Genomic DNA, 19,175 nt, shown 5'->3' on the forward strand with positions numbered 1-19,175 from the left:
GGGTGCGCCAGAGGTTTATGTCAGACTCCTACTGACAAAAAAAAAACCACCACGTGTGAGCAGTCGTCCGACTCGGTGAGGCGAGATGGGGTCGCGCTAGCATTCGCCACCTCGCCCCGGTGGTATGTAGATCTATCCCTCATCGAACCCGAGTGGTTCGAATAAATATATTTTGAACTCTGATACAAGTGAAAAAAAAATTCAACCCAATTAGACTCGAACTGAGTCACAGATAATGTAAATAGTAAATAAAAGTGAGTTAAAAGCACAAGTGTACCAAAATGTTAATTTTTAACTCTGCAAAATAGTTGAATTTTAAATTAAAACTGCTACGTTTCCCGTTGTCTGATCAATGAATAGTTAAATGAAACCAGTGCTGTTATTGATTCTTTGATATCAAAGTCTTCAATTACGTTAATTGAAGCCGCGCTCACAGCGTGACGCACACACAGATCATTCGACAATTACATGTATAGTATGGTATTATAAAGCTACCAACTATAATAACATAAACACATAGTCACCATATCCATAGTAATTGTGGTAATTAAAAGTAGAATGTGCTTAATGTTGTGATTAACTTGAGGTTGCTGGATAATATTAGGTACATTTATATATATATATATATATATTAGCTCTGTAATAAGTACATCTAATGCTAATAATAATAATGTTCTTTATTCCCGAGAAACAAAAAGTAGTCACAAAATAAAGATATTTATAAGATGGTGTATGAAGTAGTAGTAAGTAATAATCGCCGAGCATGCTAGTTTACTTGATTATTAGCTGGCTAAGCTCTTATTTTAATCCTCAACGTTTTGATAGTGATCCACGTAATTTAAAATACTAATTCGCAATAAAATAAACCTAAATTTAATTCATGCTCTGAAACAAAAAAAAAAAAAATGTATCCTTAACTATACATATTTATTTTATTTATCACTACATAGTATAAAACAAAGTCGCTTTCTCTGTCCCTGCACATGTATGTACGCTTAAATCTTTAAAACTACGCAACGGATTTTGATGCGGTTTTTTTAATAGATAGATTGATTCAAGAGGAAGGTTTATATGTATAATAACATCCATTAAATAGTGGAGAAATATTGTTATTTTTGAGTTTTCTAATGTTATGTCGTAAATAATAATTATTTTTTTTTCGCTTAAATTGCAAACGCAGGCTGAACCCTACGAGATTTATCAAAATAATGTACTAAGTATTGTACACATTGAAAAGGTCTACAGAAAACTCCGCGATGGTATATACCTATCTCTTATGGATATCCCACAATAACATTTTTTTGTCATTTACTTTTTACGACAAATAATGGCTAATTTTCGAAGCGATTTTAACCAATACAGCATTAATCCTTATCCAATTAAATACCTTAAATATATTTTTTATTTAATATAGATCTATATGGCCCTTTGCAGCATATGATTTAAATGAATATTTTCGAAGATATTACAGATTTAAAAATCGCGGTACGTAGCGTTTGCGGCGGTTCCGGCCGGTAAGTTAACGCGTGCGGGCCACGGGCAGTAATAAATAAATCAAAACTACTGGATCGATTTTAATCATTTTTTCAGTGAATGACATAGGCTATAATTATATTTTATACCCGTGCGAAGCCGGAGCGGGTCGCTAGTTTATTAATAAAGGTGATCTTACCTAAGATCAATTTCTTCCAGATAACCTTTCGGCATAGGATACGACACAGTAGCAGGACTTAGAAGTATGCACATATTAAGAAAGAAAAAAATTAATAATAAATAACGTTAAATAAATTGAGTACATATCTAAAAAGAAAAATATGTGGCATGAATATACAAATGTAGATATTAACTACAATGTAAAAGACTCACATACACCTCTATATATATATATATATATATATATATATATATATATATATATATATATATATATTATTATGTACATTTATAATGTACATTTATTTAATTTTTACTATTAACTTTTGACAGAACAAAGTCTATCCGGGCAGCTACTAATAATTAAATATATTACAAATCACGACAGTTGTAACGTATTTAGCGACATATAAAACGTAAGCCATTCCGTAACGTAAAACGTTCTTTAAGATAATGGGGGGCATTAGAATTAGAAGATTTAAGATCTAGAAAACATGTATCTTCATATTCAAGTATTGGTAAAAGTAATGACTGTGCTCACAAAACTTTGGTAGAAAAGGGAAGAAAGTGCTGGAGTCGACGGAGTGAACCGACGGCTGCAAATAATTTCCGGCTGAGTTCAGTCAATTAAAGTGACCAAGAGAGATGTCATCGAATGTTATTACTAGATTTTTACTTTGGTTTGGGTGGTACAAGTGATTGGTATCATTGATACTTATTAGTTTTGGACTATCTACTATAATGACTTGAGACTTAAATTTGCGTTTAACCCATACGAGCTACTCCATTTAAAAATAAGGTCTAAGTCATTATACAAATAAAAATACAATTATATAAACACGTAGAAACATTACAAAGTATTACATATTTATCATAATCATCATCATCATTTCAGCCTTATTTATTAATGTATTTTTCATGCATAATTAAAAAAAAATAGTATTCTGCACTTCTCTATATAAACTATAAAGGTGCGAAAATTCATACTGCTCCATCTGCGTAATTTTCAAGTAAAAAGGGGTACAAAGTTTTTACTTCAGAGTATTATTATTATTATTAGATAGATAAATTAGAGATATTAGAAACCTGTTTGTATCAATTAATAATTAATTAAAAAAAGGTATTTACTAAACAAAAAAAACTGGGTATCGTCGCTTATTTGTTTATTTTATTAAGAAAAAAATAATTATTTTGATGTATAATTGTTAAATAGATTATATTTTATAGATGTGGATGCTTATGTTATAAAATAAGTATGGTTTATTAGCTTACTTCAAAAAAAGGAGAAGGTTACCAATTTGATTGTCTTTTTTTGTTAGTTTTACAAGTTTGATATAAGGACTAAAAATAAAATGTATTGTTATTTGCACTTTGGTCATTAAAGAAATTAATATAAATTACGTAACGATATAACGATTGCGGTGGTAATTAATAGTTGAAGGTGAATTTCATTATTTTTTATCAACATTTGTTTCTGACCTCGCGTTATTGTTTCCTAGATTTTTACACTACATTTTGATTGGCAATTACGAGTATGTCGGTTTTATCTAAAAATACTTTATTGATATTTTTTATGATGTTGGCTTGATAGATATTAATGTGTTGGTTAGCAAATGTTTTCCATGTTCAGTAATCAATTATTCTCATTATTAATAATAACACTTTTTAAAAATAGATCTAAGCTTATTTCCAATTTTACCGATTGTTAACATATTATCTCGCACATGCATTGTTGATATTTACAAATATGTACTATCAGAGATTTTATCAGCAGAAGGCAAAACAACCTCTTGGGTCTGCTACTTTTTTGGGTTTGACAGGTTGCGAATAGAAATATCTGACAGACGAATGACAAGATATGACAAATGACAGCTTTTATGTATGTCAGCTTTTGCGAAATAGCGCAACGGTCAGAGCACTAGCTTATGGATATTGCGTTGGGGGTCGCGCAGATGGCATAATTATATTCAAATTGTATTAGTCATATAAATGTTTGCCGTGGTCAAGGTAAAAAGTAGCGGCATAATATAATAATGTAGAGATATAATCAAATAGTGAAAAAAAATGTAAGTACCTACATACTGAACGAAATAGAAAATACTACTTAACTTACCAAATTACAATGTAATTAATACATAAATATTAAGGTAATTGTGTAAACATTTATAAAAATGTATAGAATTAAACAATTTGAATCGTAATTAATATTACGTATATAAAAACTCATTCTACTATATATATAATTAAGTATTACGAAAATGCATGAACTGCGGCAATAGCGACGGCGGGAATCTTATTCACGATTAAAATGTATTGTTTTCGTCTCATTTAGATCGTCAAAGCTGATATGAAATTAAAAATATGGCATTGAATTCCATTGTTGTTGTAAAATATAAACATGTAAGTACCTAGTTTAGCGTTTTTATATCTTAAGAAAATAATCGTTTTTGTTCTCAAACTAAAACCTCCTTCAATTGACATTGACTAGTAATAAAATGAGAATATCATCGACGTTTTCGAATCAAACACGCATTACTGTGGATAGATCAAAAACTACTAACATGATCTCGCTCAAATTTAAATGGGACTACAGGACAAGCACAGTCAAATTAAGACTGCTCCTTTTTGGTGATTTCAGGGTGTGTAGCAACCCCTCTCTTGTGAGATTTTGTGATTTTTATCCCCCTCCCCATTCTAATATCACGTGGTTAATGGACGACTTAATTAGATTATTATTATATATTATATTATCAATATATATTTTACATTTATACACTTATATTAATAATATTTTGATTATTTATTTAAGGATATTTGTACTTATATGTGTATGTATATGAATTAATGAATCTATCAAACACTATTTTTATTCATCCTTAGGAATATTGTACACTTCCTATCCGTCACTACTATATCATGTCCTGTGCCCAAAGGTTATCTGGAAGAAATCGCTCTTCAGCGATAAGATCGCCTTTGTACATTTTTTTTAATTAAGTACTACTGTTTGTTTATATTTTGGTGTACAATAAAGAATATATTATTATTATTATTAATTCTGCTTGTACAGTGAGGATATAAATATTTGCTATTAGCCGCGTCGAATTTCGTTCCAAAGTGGATACTAAACATTAATTGGTTATTGCTCTTGTCTCGCAAGTTTTACTTCAAATATAGAAAACAAAATGTGTTCTGCTTTATCTATTGTTGTTTATTACTACATTCTACATATCGACCTAAATTTCAACGTAGGGGCTTTTTAGGAAAAATTAAGATAGGAAACGTTGTCACTGTCACTCTATCCTTAGTTTTAACATTAAACAGGAGGAGTGCTACCGCGCCTTCCGCTACTTTGGCACATACCTAATCAGAAATGCGATTTTGCACTTACGCAGTTAATAAACGCAAATTAAATAGTGGTAGCTACTTTTGTGTGGATATATACATACGTATATAAATTATCCAATTTCAACTCATCAAAACTAATATTCAATCTAAAGAAAATATATTAAATTTATTTGTTACCTCTAAGTAGTTTAAAGCAGTCTCTAACTTTCAAAATCAAAATCAATCAATACTTTATTAAAATAGGTTTGAAAAGCACTTTTGAATCATTATTTTACAATTTAAGATTATAGTCATCTTAAATAAATATAGTCAAAAGTGAAACTACACTCATTCGGAATGTAGATTCTGCAGAGAAGAATAGGCAAGAAACTCTGCAGTACTCGTTGCTATACTCTATCAACTTTAATCAATTTCATAGTTTAATTTAATAGTTCTAATTAAAAGATATATAAGCCTAATTAAAGACAGACTTACAAATGAACTAATAATAAGAGTAACGGGCGTAGCCACAAGGAACGCTTAGTAAGTTGGAGTATAATTAACTGTTTGTTTGGCTCCACCGTACTTACTAGTGTACGTACGTTGTTAGTAGTTACGTACCTACTAATTATACCTAAGACCTCATTGGATAATGAATTTATTCCGTTACTCAAATCTGTATAGATTTTGACTTCGAATAAAATGTTATATTAATTCTTAGTAATCCATGAAATTATTTAAAAAATGGATTCTATTAAAATGTGTATGCATAAAATAGTCATCACGGTACAATTAATACAAGTGTGGAGCGATATTGGGTTCACTGAATTTATGTTGCAATGAGTAGGTACTTAATACACGTATGTATTACAAAGTTATGAATTTGAGTTGGAAACAAACTTATTTTATCAAATATAAATTTAAGTAAAATAAAGGTAGTATTTTTTTTTAATTCGCGAACTGTTGACAGCACAATGATCTTAATTAAAAAGCGGTAGTGTTAAAATTTTGTTTTCAACATTGTATTGTTGTAATACAAACTCTACAGTTGGCTCTACCGCGGATTTAAAATGTAATTCATGATTATGTACATCGGTTACACACGTTTTTATTGAAAATGTGTATAAGCTAAGGTTATCTTATGAAAAATTTATTTTATGTTAATCCATACTACGGAAAGAAAATTATTAATTGTGTTTTAGCATACGTGCAAATATGAACACCTTCATAAGTAATATAATTTTAAATAATACAAGTGCGTGACTAAATCACTGTACTATATCTGTTCTAAAAGATTAGATAAGAATGTTAAAATCATTACAAAATAACGCAACAGTTCCGTATTACCATTATACCTCAATGCTATTAACTGGTTCCAAGTTTTACCATCACCTGTCAAGAGTAGACCACGTGTTACGAAAACTACCGAAGACGTCACGAAGACGCACGATCACGAACGTAAATAGTTAAGAGCATTCAGCCGTACCAAACTCAACATCCACAATACGATTTAATTGCCAAGTACAGGTCTAAATACCTTCAATAATTATTTTTCTTTGCAATTATTCAAAAGTACATTATGGTTATTGGAATATTTATTAAAACATTATTTTTTTAAACATTTTTATTTCATCGTAAATTAAATAATTCGCGCTCGGGGAATAGAAGAGTTTCGCGGTAAAATTTCAGTTTAAAATATTGTATTAAAGACTTAGGTGCAACAATATGTCGAAACGGTGAATTTATTTATTGAGGATGTCGTGATTACTGGTTCCGTACCTGTACCCCACCAATATCGTTTCCAACCGACCGCAACCGCGCGAAACATCGCGCCACGTGCTACACCGACAGCGCCTCGCGGCTAACTGATATACTGATTCACATTTTCTCTCTCAACATTAAAAAAAAATGTCAAAAGTTTCAATACGAAGCTTGAAAAGAAACTTCAATATTATCCTTAGTAAGAGAAAGCGTTTACGACATATACTACTATTTTTAGCCGTGTGAAGTATCTACCAAGGACTCCATGACTCAATTAATCACTAATTAGTAACGAGAGTGCTCTTAACGTTGAGAGGATTTCACATAGAAGCACGTCAACGAAGTAAATGGAAATCTGACAGCTTGTTAGGTGTCAGAGCTGTTGATATTTAGGTCAACCAGCAATACAGAATGGGCGTAGGGACACGTAGAACAATAAATACAATACAAACGTGTCAAATTATTAATATTCAATTATATTATAATTATATATTAATAACATATGGCAAAACAAAGTTTGCGGTGGTCAGCTTGTATTAATATATATAAATTACGCGTCACGTTGTTTGTCCGCGATGGACTCTTAAACTACTTAACTCGTCAATTATCAATTTCAAATATCAATTCAAAATTTAATCAAATTTGCACATCGTGTGCAGTTTGATCCAACTTGAAAGATAGGGTATATTTTATTTTGATATATGTAATTATTATATTTAAGAAAAAAAAAAATAAGGCGATACGATGTTCGCCAGGTTAGCTAGTTAACAATGATTACATTATATTTATGTTTTTATCATAATGCGATACGTAGATAAAAAGATTATAAGTTATATTTTATTTTGGACCTAGTTTTAAATCCTCTTTATCTGAACAATTTTTTTTCAATATGAAGTACAATAGTACATCTATAAGTTATGTATAAAAAAAATAATGCATCCAATAATTAATTTCGCCCTAAGTCTTAGTCGGAGCCGTAATGCATGAATGATTACCGAGCGCCTTTTTGTGGCGGTATTAGGAAAGATGTACTGTTATTTTATTAGGTTTGTAAGTTTTATTGCTTGACTGAGTTTAATATGTACCTTTTGATTTTTAACCGACTTCCAAAAAAGGAGGAGGTTCTCAATTCGACTGTATTTTTTTTTTTTTTTTTTTATGTATGTTACATCAGAACTTTTGACCAGGTAGACCGATTTCGACAAATTTTGTTTTAATCGAAAGGTGGTGTGTGCCAATTGGTCCCATTTAAATTTATTTGAGATCTAACAACTACTTTTCGAGTTATATTTAATAATGCGTTTTTACTTGACGCTTTTTTCGTCGATCTACGTTGTATTACTCTTCGATGTAATTGAAGTCGGTTTTTTTTTCGTTTGCGAGCAAACACAATTATTATTACATATGGATTATGTTTGAGTTAAAAAATGAAAGCCTTTTTGCTTGAGTTTTTGATATATTTTAAAAGGGTTAACTGAGGTAGGTGAGTAAAGGTTTAACTGAGGTATGGCAGGAATTTTCTGCTCAAAATATGGAGCAGCCCGACTGGGGTAGTACCTCGACCTTACAGAAGATCACAGCAAAATAATACTGTTTTCAAGCAGTAGTGTTCCTGTTGGTGAGTAAGGCGACCAGAGCTCCTGGGGGGATTGGGGATTAGGTCGGCAACGCGCTTGCGATGCTTCTTGTCTTGCAGGTGTCTATAAGCTACGGTAATCTCTTACCATCAGGTGAGCCGTACGCTTGTTTGCCGACCTAGTGACATAAATAAAAGGGAAATAAAATTAACTTTGGTTTAAAATACACAAAGTTTATAATGACTGAATTCTGTTAATATGTAAATTTTTTCCGTTTTTACTGGACTATTTTTTCGTCGACCTAAGTTGTATTATAGCACATAACTTTTTACTGGGTGTACCGATTTTGATGGTTTTTAATTTAATCGAAAGCTGATGTTTATAATGTGGTCATATTTACATTTCATCGAGATCTAATTATAAATTTTTGAGTAATCTATAAGTATCTTGTCGATGTAATTTCAAGACGGTTTTTTTTTTCGTTTGTGAGCAAATATAATTAATTATATGTAATGAAGTTTCATTAATATACTTAATAATTTTCAAAGTATGTCGCTATATAATAATATATAAAATTGAATATTGCTGATCCTTGAGTCATTAATATATCATAGAATCACCATATACCTAACAGGTTGTAAGATTTACGACAAAATGTGTGGGCATTGCCCTTTGATCTTATGATTGGTATGAACTAGGTATACTTAGCATATTTCACGATTATAGATTTAGTTATTATTTAGTCAGGCAGTCTTTAAGATTAATTAGGTAGCTTTTACTGAATGCATAGTCTCATCTTGTCATGAATGGTCATGGAATGGATAATTTGTTAAACGTTCGAAAGGCTCTTTTGAACCCTAGGGATTTTCAAGGATGAGGCTTAAGTATGTATCGTTTTCAATGTTTATCGAGCTACTCGGACAATCAAGAATCTTGTGGCTTTACTAAGTAAAGGAACATCTATAAGATTTTAAAACACCTTTTTATTTAATTTTTCTAGGAAACGTGAAAACAAGAAATATATAAATTGTAAACAAATTGTCTTTTGGCGGAGTGTATTGTATTTTATGAATCATACAATTTTGAATGTATCGATAACATGGTCAAAATAAAGAAAGAATAAATTATCGAACGAGTCTGACGACGCGACTATTGTCTGGAGTTAAGGGGACTCGGTGGTCTAGAAATTTCGAAAAACCCATTTAAGCGGTCAGCGCCAAAGCAGGTAGTCAAGCCGGCCGGCCTAGTGAGCAATTCTATTGTTCGGCGGGACACATTTGCTTCGGTTTCTCTACCTGAGTTGTATATTTTAGTTTTGAGAGCTGAAAAAACTGAAGAAATTGAAGAGTTATATTGAGGACTGAGGTTATTATGGTGCTGGAGTAGCTGATTAATCATTAGTAGACGTTCAAATCTAATTTTCTTGAGGATTTCCTTGACTAAAATTTTAAACGTGGCAAAAAAACTACTCGTTTGATTCGTTTCAATTTTTAATATGTTTTTTAATAAACTAATAGCTATCGCAAAATGAACAACAAACAAAACAACAATAAAAAAAATTTCGTTGTTTGTTTTTATTTTTTTACATACAAAACGCGATTAAAAAAATAGAAGACAAAAGTCTTCGAGCAATGCGTCCTGCCTGTGTTAACATACGGAGCCGAGACGGGGACACTGACGAAGGGACTGGTCCACAAGTTTAAAGTCGCTCAACGTGCAATGGAACGGGCTATGCTTGGGATCTCTCTTAAAGATAGGATTAGAAATGAGACTATCCGCGAGAGAACGAAAGTAAACCGACACAGCCTACAGAATTAGCAAGTTGAAGTGGCAGTGGGCTGGCCATCTGTGCCGCAGGACCGATGGTCGTTGGAGCAGACGGGTCCTGGAGTGGAGACCGCGTCTTGGTAAACGCAGTGTGGGACGTCCTCCGGTCCGTTGGACCGACGATCTACGTAAGATTACCGGTGTAGACTGGATGAGGATTGCGGAAAACCGGGATCTTTGGCGCGAACTTGGGGAGGCCTATGTCCAGCAGTGGACTGCAATAGGCTGAGTTGACTGACTGATTGACTGACTGATAGATTTATTTATAATAATTAAAAATCCGTCCTGTTTTTATTTTATTTCAGACCCATAAAAGAGCTAAGTCATGGTGCGCCGCCCAGGTTCTTTTATTTTGTAAGGAGAGTGACTTCAACGTTAAAATAGTTAAAATATTTTTATTCTCTGTAATAATGATTTTTTGTATACTGAGAGAAATAATAAAGTTTCAAAAGTTTTGGTTGTTATTTAGATATAAAAAAAAAGTTTAAACTCATGTAGTTATGAGCTAAAATTGATAAAAGTACATATTGAGTACACATTTTTAAACAATACCTAAACAAATCTAAAAATATAGGGTAAAATAATATTTATGCAGAAAAAAGACGCACTTATATATGAAACTACAATAATTTTGATGTGAGTGACTTTCGTTTGTATGGAAAGCTTCTGATTTACGAAAAAACGGATATCCATGCTGATTTTATCCCCTATTTCACCCATTTAAGATAAGAATTTTCACAAAAACTGAAACACATTTTCACTCGTTTTTAATTAGTAGTCCAGAATTAAAATTTGATGTTTTCAGCTACAAAACGAATTTCTCATTTAAACTTTCAATCTCTATTTCATCCCTTTAACAGTAGATTGTCCACTTATTCTAAAATGAATGAATCATTTTAAATCAATGATGCACAAATTAAGTTTCATGCTCCTAATAACAAGAGACATATTGTATGACAAATACAACTCCCCCCCCTCCAAAAACCCTTTAAAATCGGTTCTAATTGGACGTCTATTACAATATTTTTTTAGTATTTGTAGTATGAACAATGAAAGACCTTCATACAAACTTATTCGAGTCCTAAGACCACCTTAATCCAGTCCTAGTAACTATTAACTATCTCCCTGCCAAACTTGAAGCTTGTAGCACGAAAATTAAGGACTATCATACAAACTTTCTCGAGAATTTAGAACACATTAATCCGGTCCTGTCATAATATCCGTTCTTACCGAACTTTTACTAACAATACTTACTTACTTGTAGCACAAGAAATAACGGACTTTCATACAAATTTGTGAGAGCCCTAAGACAACTTTACTCCGGTTCTATTGAATTGTTCGGAAGCTGATGTTCGAAAGCCCTAAGACCTTTTAAGTGGAACCTTGTCGCAAAATCCGTTACTGATGGACGTTTAAAAACTATTAAATACCTCTTCGTCAAATTTTAAGTTCATGGCACTTAATGACGGACCTTTCGACAGCTCTTAGATATCTTACATGACACCCTTGTCGTGAAATCCTTTCTTAGAGAACGTCTACTAACTATTACCTATCTCTTTGCCAAATTTCAAGCTTATCGCACAAAAAATGAAGGACTTTGGTATAAACTTGCAAGAGCCTCAAGACCCCCTTAATCAGCTCCTGTCACAAAATCCGTTCTTAACGGACGTCTACTAACTATAAACAGCCGACACAACCGACTTCAATTATACGTATGTAGACGAAAAAGTAGTCGAGTAAATACGCATTATCGAAGATTACTCCAAAAGTTGTAATCAGATCTTGATGAAATTTTAATGTGAACACATGATAACATCGGCTTTCGATTAAATTAAAAATCATCAAAATCAGTACACTCAGTAAAAAGTTATGTGGATTTTTGAGAGTTTCCCTCGATTTCTCTGGGATCCTATCATCAGATCCTGGTTTCCTTATCATGGTACCAAACTAGGGATATCTCCTTTCCAACAAAAAAAGAATTGTCAAAATCGGTTCATAAACGACGGAGTTATCCCCGAACATACATAAAAAATATATATATATTCGGTCGAATTGAGTAACGCCTCCTTTTTTTGAAGCTGGTAAAAAATTCACACATAATTGCTTTTTAAATAATATCAAAAAAAAAATTGACGAATACTAATGAAATAATACCCGATACCTATTATGGGTAATATTCAATTAATAGTTGTAATATAAGTTAGGATTTTTTCTTTTTTATATATAACTGGGTCAGCAGATAAGTGTACGGCTCACGCGAAGGTATGGGTGGATTACCATAGCTTATAGACGCCTGCAACACTAGAAGCATCGAAAGCGCATGGGACCCCATTACCAATCCCTCCCAGGAGCACTGGTCACCTTCCTCACCACAGGAACAACACTGCTTGGAATTATAATTATTTAGCTGTGATCTTCTACAAGGTCGAGGTTACTTCCCCAGTGGGCCTAATCCAGATTTTGATCGGGATATTTCCTGCTTTACTCTACCTTGCTTAAGGTTAAGGTTAAGATTTTATTTTAAGCAAAATTTAGACCACATGAAAAAGAACATAATAGTTGAGGTCAATTAAATCCACTTTATTAATGATTCTGCGCGCGACTTCGTCCGCGTGGAACAGAGGCGCGCGTAATACTTGATCATTATTTTGCTGCGATGTTATTTTAAAACTGCGATATCTCCTGAGATACTTATTGACATCGAATTATATAACGGCTATTTTGTTTTAAATTAAATACTTTTAATGAGTAAAGTATTTATTTAGATAACGTTTAATATCATGTTTATAAAAACATCTTCACAAATAATGCATAATTTTAGAACGAACTTGTTAGCATAAAAAGGTTATAGTGAGCCAACCTTAAAAGATAAATATATGCGGTATATGTGTGTGTATTGTATAAAAAAAAAAAAAATATGCTGTCGCGGACTTTTTTTAGAACTTTTAAAGAGCAGCGGAAGCTCTCGAAAGAAAAAAAGAACCCCCGATTTTGAAACATTCTTCATTGCTGCTCCGTTTCTTTTGGTCTTAGCGTGATGATATATAGCCTATAACCTTCCTCTATAAATAGGCTATCTAACACTCAAAGAATTTTTCAAATCGGACCAGTAGTTTTTGAGATTACCGCGTTCAAACAAACAAACAAACAAACATACTCTTCAGCTTTATAATATTAGTATAGATAACTTGAAAAGTACTTGTCCGACTCCGCTTAAATTTAAATGGGATCAAATCTTAAGCCCCAGCTTTCGAATAATAAAAGAATCATCAAAATTGGCACATCTAGTATAAAGTCAAAAGATAACCTTAAAAAAATTTATCAGTTAACACACGTAAAAATATAGTTTAATTGAGAACCTTCTCCTTTTTTGCGGTCGGTTATAAATAACAAATTTTACCTAACTATGACTACTAATTCAGTTACGATTATTACAAATCCTTAGATATAATTTTAATGTAATGATTAATTGAAAATGACATTAAGGCTAAGCGCGCACTGGCGGCCAGGCCACAGCGGCCAGTATTGCGACCAGGCCGCGAGTGTCGCGACCAGCCGCAAGCGTCGCTCCCAAGCCATAGCCCATAACGATATAATTTGAACACTCCGTAAAGAGTAAAACATCTATCCGCGGCGACCAGTACGCGCACGCTAGCGCACGATCGTACAATTTTTCGAATCTCGTTGGCCGCGGCGGCCGCTGGCCGCTCGCGGCCAAGTGCGCGCTCTATGATACGATGTACATACATTTCGCTGGCCGCCGCGGCCCGACCGCTGCGGCCAGGCCGCCAGTGCGCGCTTAGGCTAAACAATAACCACAATAACAATATCGTGGATAGTTTTGTTATTTTGTAACGTTATCCGATCGGCTATCAGTTGCGGACGCGTCAGATAATTTGTTTCCTACTTAATACTTTTAGCGTTTTTTTTTTTACAGTATAAGTATTGCGTTATGCTAACATTAGAAATTTAGTATAACTATTCAGCGCTAGATGTCGTAAGCTTATAATTTTTATAAGAAAAATTAGAAGAAAAAGTTTTATGGGTGTTCAACAGATGGCACCATAAATTTGTTTTTTTTTTAATCCGTTGATCGTAATGTTACGTATCACAGAGTTTTTAAAGTATTTTCCTGCACTATATCAGCATGTATAATTGTTTAAATGTTTAAGCTTTTTTAAAATTGAATTGAACTTGTACAAATGAAAATAAATAAAAAATTACTTCAAATTTACGTACGCTCCTGTCATTTGTTATAACATAGTTTATTATAAAACCTATACATTTGAGTATACCTGCTAGTATTCCTACCGTTCTTAAAAAATATAAAATGTATATTATTTTTTTTAATACTGAAAAAAAGAAGATGGTTAATGTAGAGAAATGTCGAAAGAGTAATTTGACAATTTTTTTTCTGTGAAGAGTTGAAATAAATTACTAATTGTTAAAATAGATACATATATAATTATACAGATACATATATAAGTATTAATAAATATTAAGAGAAATAGTAAATAGCAACCCTACTAATTCGCAAGTCTGTTATAGGCAGTCCAGGTATGATCGCAAATATAAACAATTTGCCGTCTATTACATATAAAATTATATATATAATTATTACATTTAAAATACTTCAGAATTAAAATCATCTCGAAGACTTATGCTGAAGCCCTTAACCATAAAGGAGGCTAAACACTATTGACTTTTAAAAAACACGCTAGAATCAATATCTTAATATGGATACGATTTAAATAATATTATATGGGGCAGTTTCTTTTGTTTTTCTCTTCAATTTACATTTATTGATTACTTCATTAGTTTATGACGGAATCTATATTATCATATTATTATTCTTCTTTTTATTTACTTATGTATTTTCTGTAAATATTAGAATGTAGAGATTTATATGTAAGTTTATTATACAACTAGACCACTTACCCAATGTCGACATTAAGTTTTCTTTTTTATGTTTGTGTTGTCTGGAAGAAATGTCTAATTAGCCATAAGACCACCAATTGTACCTTATAAAAACTATCTTTAAGCTTTGTTGGTAATGTATTTGTTGCATACAACATAGTATAAAATAAAATTTATTCAATATTATTAGAGACTATCGCTATGAAATAAATGGAAGAATAATCGTTACATTTAAAAGCACATAATTTTCTTTCTCGAGGCACATTTTGTCTACAAATCATCGGATCATGGAACTATCTCACTGGCGCAGGTAAGACTCACAGATTTATTACAGTTACTTTATGCTAGTGGTCAAATCGAGGAAATGATATAAAAATTTTAAACGCAGGTACGGGTTATACAAACGAACATACGTTATTCCTGTATTAATATTAGTCTACCAGTGTTTTCGTTCAATATATCTAAACACATGAATTTTACATCCTAAAAATGCTCGCTGGGAAAAGATTTATTAAATGAATGAATGTCATCACTAAATAGTATAAAACAAACTCGCTTCCCGTCTGTCTGTGCATATATATGCTTAGATCCCTTCCGGTTTATTTAATATATAGAGCAATTCAAGAGGAAGGTTTATATGTATAATACATGAAAATATGGTAGAGGAAGAATGATAGTTTTAGATGTTTCTAACATATCTTTTGTTATAGATAGTATTAAGTATCAGCATTGCACCCGTGCGAAGCCGGGGCGGGTCGCTAGTTATTGATAATTCTAAAACAGGAATTTGAATTTCATCATTCTTTCTGCCCATCTATTGTAATGATGCCATGTGCTTTCGGTTACTGATCTCACCTGTACGTTTTTCACCGCTACTCACCGCGCTCGTCCGCATCTCTCTGCAGCTGCTAGACGAACAAGCTACAGTTCTCCAAAATTTTTGAATTAGAAAAATCTTTTTTATTTGAACAACATATTTTAGAAATGGTCTCCCAGGGATGGGAATCCTAGGAGTCCACTGCTGGACATATGCCTCCACAAGCTTGCGCCAAAAATGCGTGAACTCGTGTTTCCCATAGTCACCACGCTGGGCAGGCGGGTTGGTGACCATAGGAATGACATTAGGGTCCAGGAATCGAGAAAAATCGTATTTTTTAATTACGTTTGCTATCTTCGTCAATTGTTGTCAGAACATTTCTTTACACTTATATCATCTCTTTCTTTTTCATTTCATATTTATTTTATTTTATTAAAGACATATTCCAGAAATATCCAATTGCTTCATATCTCTCTAATAAAATTCAACACGTATCAATAAACGGAACGAAGTCTTCTGGATCTGTGCTGAAAATGGGCGTTCGACGGGGGTCGATTCTGGGTCCATTTCTTTTTTTAATATATATATATGATCTGCCATTTTATGTTAAATATATTTGTGATATAGTGCTATTTGCAAATTAAAGTTGATAGGAAAAAAGTAAATTATGATGACGTAAACGCTTCTTTGTCTCGAATTCAAGATTGGTTTAAAATAAACAACTTGATTTTAAACGCCAAAAAAACCAAGTGCGTTGTGTTTTCGTTACCTAATGTTAAGCATCCAAATTATAATTTTATAATAAATAACGAGAGGTTTATTGTCAATGATACTACAGTTTTCTTAGGGATACATTTGGACTCAAAATTTCAGTGGAATTCCCATTTGTCATCCTTGAATGTTAGACTCAGCTCCGCGGCATTCGCAGTTAGAAAAGTACGACAACTGACCGACGTTGCAACTGCACGCTTAATATATTTTAGCTATTTTCATAGTGTTATGTCTTACGACCTGTTACTGTGGGGTAATGCTGCAAATATTGAGACTATATTTATCTTGCAAAAAGGGCTATTCGCGGCATTTACGATCTTGGAGCTCGAGTTTCCCTACGGGATGTTTTCCAAAAGCTGGACATATTAACGATCGCATCGCAGTATATTTATAACAATATTATTTATATCCACTAAAATATTCATTGTTTTATAATAAATAGTAATAATCGCATTGTAAACACGAGAAGGAATAACAAAATTGTAACTCCAAGTTTCCGACTGCGCAAAGTAAACGTTTCCTTTCTGGGTCATGGTATTCGCATGTATAATAAAATACCACAAACGATTTTGGAATTGTTAACATAAATTTAAAGTTTTTATTAAAAAAAAATTATAGATAAAGCTTATTACTCGGTGCAGGATTACATAGTTGATAAATGATGATGATGTGTGGATTTAGTGACGCTGTATTTCATGCAACATGTTTCCAATTTTGTACTAAAACACAGTTTATATATTACTTTCAAAAGAGTAACTGCGGAGTATCTTGCTGATTCTTCTCTGCAGAATTTACATTCCGAATCGGTGGTAGCTTTACTTCTACAAATATACTAATTTATTTTTAAAGTTTTAATTTGTAAAATGACGATATGAAAGTGTTCTTGGAGCCTATTTGAATAAAACTATTTTTTGATTTTGATTTTGATTATGAAATGCACCGTATAAACTAGTAATAAAATTAATTACGAGTTCCTATTTTCTTAGAACATTTAAAAATTGACAGCTCGTGAAATTTTTGTGAATTTTGTAATTAATTTGAGTAAGAGTTATCATTCAATCTGGTAAGTTAATTATGAAAGTCATAGAGCTCCTCAATTTATAAGAGTTGGGTATAATAGCTTGCTTCAACCTATCGAAGTGCACTGCTGAACATAGGTCTCCCCAATGTCGTCATTAGATGTGGTAAACTCACGCCACTTCAACTTGCTGATTCTACTGCCTATATCGGTTACTTGTTCTCTTGAGGCTATAATTTCTGAATGATGAGGATGACACTGCAACTTTGAACGAAAATTACTTACTATTTATGACGAAAATATTTTAATGTGGCGTGTATGCGATTCTAATTAAGTATACGAGCATTTTTATTTATTTTTTTATTCATTACCACTATTTGCAGTTACCCGTCTATAAAAATGATACGGTAAATTTGTATGATATATTCATACGAACACAGTTTGTTATAATGAAGACGATGATACAAAAACAATTAAACAAATAAAGTAATGAACTAGATGTACAAAATATGCTGCCTACATTACACACATATACCTATATATCAATGCCTATTTACGTATACAGGCGTAATGAAAAACATACGGGTATATGTTGCAAAATCACATATGTATAAGAAAAACAAAAAAATATATTTTATAAGGAAGAGATAGAATCAATTTGCCGATTCTATCCGCCAAAACTCCACATCCTAATCTCTTCGTAAAAGGCACGAACTACAAACATTAAGTTATTTTCTCAATTTTCTTTTTACGTAGATTTTATTTGCATCGATGACAAGTTGTTTATCAGTAAAGTCTATATTTGTACATGGTTGAAGATTTTTTTCGCTTGATTTGTGAGTAAATCAAAGTTTGTATTTCGATTTTAATTTTCTCTGGATTTAAATAGTTTTTTTACTAGAGACATGTTTAATTTGATATCGACAGACTATAAAAACCCATATTAAGACTCATAAGTACCTACCTGGAAATCAGTATATAAAATGATAAGCTTGTCAATGGCCGACCTTAGCCTTTGTGAGGTCCTTGTCATTTATGAAGTAACTTTTTTCGGATTAGTATTGTATGTACCATATGTCATGGCAAAAAAGGTCTTCCTATGTCGAAAAGGTTGTACAGTATAGGAAGTATAGTATCTTTTTGTTTGAAGTAGACTACAACAGAAATTGTAAAACAATCTAAAATAAATCTGTGTTTATATGAATGTTGGTTTTTTTTTTTTAGAAAGCGTTGTCAATAATTTTATTTTATTAAAGTCACGGGATTTTAATACACAAAATTTGCAATTAGGCGTAATAACAAATCCTTTCGATACTTTACAAATTAAAGTCTAAGTAATTGGGGAATTCACTTTAAAAAGAAACGAGTCAATATTACCTTTGACGAATAAAGGGAGTATCGCTGGAGTTAAGTTACTGCACTTTTACTGCTTCAGCCGTAATACTAATGATATTGCTTTATTCAACTGTAATAGAATTACTAAAGGATTAGCTCGTTGAGTCTGAAGACA

General features: G+C 32.2%; 1 long non-coding RNA gene across 1 annotated transcript; it reads left to right on the forward strand.

The window, feature by feature from the left end:
• Positions 1–7,407: 7,407 nt before the first annotated feature.
• LOC123655514 lies at positions 7,408–17,278 on the forward strand. The gene is made up of 3 exons (XR_006743420.1): positions 7,408–7,501; positions 14,034–14,040; positions 17,266–17,278. It is a non-coding gene; the product is annotated as an uncharacterized LOC123655514 (long non-coding RNA).
• The last annotated feature ends 1,897 nt before the right edge of the window (positions 17,279–19,175 follow it).

This window comes from Melitaea cinxia, chromosome 8 (genome assembly GCF_905220565.1).
Source record: "Melitaea cinxia chromosome 8, ilMelCinx1.1, whole genome shotgun sequence".
Lineage (NCBI taxonomy): Eukaryota > Metazoa > Arthropoda > Insecta > Lepidoptera > Nymphalidae > Melitaea > Melitaea cinxia.